Source organism: Tarenaya hassleriana, unplaced genomic scaffold (genome assembly GCF_000463585.1).
Source record: "Tarenaya hassleriana unplaced genomic scaffold, ASM46358v1 Cleome26, whole genome shotgun sequence".
Classification (NCBI taxonomy): Eukaryota; Viridiplantae; Streptophyta; class Magnoliopsida; order Brassicales; family Cleomaceae; genus Tarenaya; species Tarenaya hassleriana.
This window is the reverse complement of record NW_010965869.1, coordinates 1,553,839-1,556,939: the sequence shown is the minus strand read 5'-3', so window position 1 is coordinate 1,556,939 and position 3,101 is coordinate 1,553,839. Positions and strand designations below refer to the sequence as shown.

General features: G+C 41.4%; 1 long non-coding RNA gene across 1 annotated transcript in view; it reads left to right on the top strand.

Annotated features, from left to right (window-relative positions):
• The window catches only part of LOC104816909, a 1,989-nt gene extending 636 nt beyond the window's left edge, over positions 1 to 1,353 (top strand). Inside the window, exon 2 of the long non-coding RNA XR_772384.1 lies at positions 1,091 to 1,353. This is a non-coding gene — a long non-coding RNA (uncharacterized LOC104816909). The remainder of the gene's footprint in view (positions 1 to 1,090) is intronic.
• The last annotated feature ends 1,748 nt before the right edge of the window (positions 1,354 to 3,101 follow it).

The following is a 3,101-nucleotide window of genomic DNA, read 5'->3' as shown; positions in this document are numbered from 1 at the left end:
TTGTAAGATAATTTTGAAATATAACAATAAAAATAATTTTAGTAATGAATCGATAAATATATAAACAAATAAATGAATAAATAAAATTCAAATGATTATTGAGAAACAAAATAATAATAAATAAAAATAAATAACAATAATATAAATAGTATAACCGGTAAATAAATGATATTTAAAGTTAGATTAAAACGGGTAGAATTGCATGACGTTAGCAATATACCGGATGGGTCCGGATATTGTGAAACGTATGATTGTAGTCGGGTAATCTTATAAATAATAAAATGATGATTGCATTTACTGAAGTCTTCGATGTATGATAATCAATCCGGATCGATTATCATACCGCGGTGACGTGTTTGTGATTGTGGCGATCTTCGTATCGCGCCACCGTTTTCTGATAAACGGTTATGGCATCCAGAGACTCACGCATTCGGGTTTGCGTGTGTCACTCGAATGCGTGACGAGGAAGTACGGTTCTTTGGCAACCGCGCCAACGTTCCATTGGCCATGGAACGGACTTCGGGTTTGCGTGTGTCACCCGTTGACTGGCAAATAAACCTGAGACCCGGGTAGTTGCGTGTGTCCCCCGGCGAGGTGGTACGGATATACTCTGAAAGATTTGAGCTCGAGTCTGATGAGTATTTTTCCGAGGCGGATGGTCGGCGAGGGGGAGTTAGCATAGAGCTGCTTCGCCCGGCAGTCGGCGGCATCGGGGATCGATGTCTGGAGTGGGTATGGGATGACCGGTACCGAGAGCCGTGATATCGGTGACCGATGAGGAGTATGAAGATCACTTGAGGTCCTCGCAAACGATTTTTGCTTGGACTGTTGCGCCTCGTGTTCGACACAGGCATGAACGAGTTGTTGTATTTACCTACGTGTGATATACACGTAGAGACGATTGACGGACATTGTTTGAGAATTGCTGATTGATTCAATGATGATTGATTTTATTGAAATATCCCGTCGCATGTATATGTATATTATTGACTATATTGCTTGGCCGTTTTCAATAAAAATAGAAATCTCGGGTTACACCCGAATTCCTCCCTAAGCACGTAGCTTAGGACGTTGTTATGCAACGTTTCAGGTCGTGAGCAGCAACAGTGACTGAGGCAGACACGGGACCCGGTGACAGCTAGACTTCCTGATCATGTATAATTATCTTTAACGCATTCTGTTTTCAAAAATAAAGAGTGGTGATCTTCGAACTTTTTGTGTTATAGTTTTCACACCACTTGTATTATGTACTGGTACCGTTCCAAGCGTGTGCGAACGTATTGATGTATTTTATAATGTCTTCCGCTGTATTATATTTAAAATGGATCGTTTTAACTTTCCCGCGAGTTTATATTTCAAAATTTTCCGATTGTGATTTTATTGTCCACGTGGCACAACCTGTAAGCGGGATACGGGGTTACGGGTGTCACAAATAGCATATTTTCTTTTCTCTTACAAGTCATTCCCTTACTAGTTGTTCCTTACATTTCTTCACATTGACATGTTTTATTTTTGTTTGAGATCTTCTAGATATTAAATCTTCATTTGATACTCTTTCCAACATTAACATTTATCATAAAATTGTTTTGTAGAAATTATTTATATTGGAACAATTTTATTTTAATATTCAAACTGTTTATGTGTCATATATTTTAAGATTTAACTTTTTCGTATTTTAATCTTTTGATTTTTTTTTGATATATTGGGGAACCTGTTGGATTGGGCTACGGATTCCTAGCATGCGATCATATGGATCTAGGGTTTGGTTTACTAGGTTTCATGCAGCGGAAGGATAATCTAAACCTAGTCAAACGTCACACGTAACCAAAATCATTCGTAAAACCCCGTTTAGTCGTGTATATCACCGTAGGAATCGAATCCTTACCTCTTTCCTGAAGATCTGAAAATAGCAATCGATCCATGGTCTGTTTTAATCACCAAGAGCTGAAAGTACAGCTCCTCTACACGTATCCACACCGACGGGAAGGATTCCAAACGCTTTTGGAACTGATCTGCTAGGATCTGTGAAGTGAATAGGGTTTTCAAGACTTGGGATCGAATCCCTAGAACTAGAACCTCAAAAGGAACGATTTTCTTGTGTTCTAGATCTGTCTTAGGGTTCTGTAAGTTGAGTTCTCTTCTTAGGACGGCGTCCAACACCTCCTTATAAGATAGAAACCTTAATCCTTGTGAAAAGAGACTTTTTCCGAGTATTGACTCGGTCCGAGTCAGAACTCTGACTCGGTCGAGTCAGAACGAATCAGCACAAGCCCATTGCCAACTCTTGACTCGGCCCATTTAGTATTGACTCGGACCGAGTCAAAACTTTGACTCGACCGAGTCAAAACATCATCCAAGCCCAAAACACTTTCTGGGCTTCGACCCGCATGGAACTGACTCGGTCCGAGTCAAATACTGACTCGGTCCGAGTCAGAAGGCTGAAAACGTCCCGACACTCTGATTTGATCCGAAAACGATTTTTCCGACCAAATCCAAGTCTTCCTTTCCGAAACTTCACATATAAGTCCATCCCTAATGGTGTGTGACCTTGTAGGCCCATTCGCAGTGGCAGCAGCCTCGAGAACCATTCCCGATCTACAAGTCATGGTTAGCCTCTAGCAAGACGCCATGACCACCCACGTTGAATTGAGCTAGAGGTGATCTAACCAAGGCAATAACAGCTCGAGTTCTGATCCTTTATCTCACGATATCATAAGTTGAACAAGGGCATGGTGTGAGCCACCCTTCAAGTTCAACCGCTTTCTCGTCTTGGCAAATCAACTAATAAAATAGATGCAACTTCATCTATAGCGTGGCCACGCATTTTCATAGTCCGACTTCCACGAGAGGGCCCAGCGATATCTCTCCTATTGAGGAGGTGACAAGTCCCATATTGCATGTCCATTATCTCCATATGATTCGTGAACGTATCTGATCAACGCCGTTATAATCATCCGGTTAAAGACGACGTTTGACGCAGTCAAGACACGCCACTCCTCATATCAGATACTCTAGACATCTCAGGTCTAAGGATCCAAGAACGAACCGATGTATGAGATTCAAGTCATGACTCTGTCCATGTGACAATCTCATACGGGTCA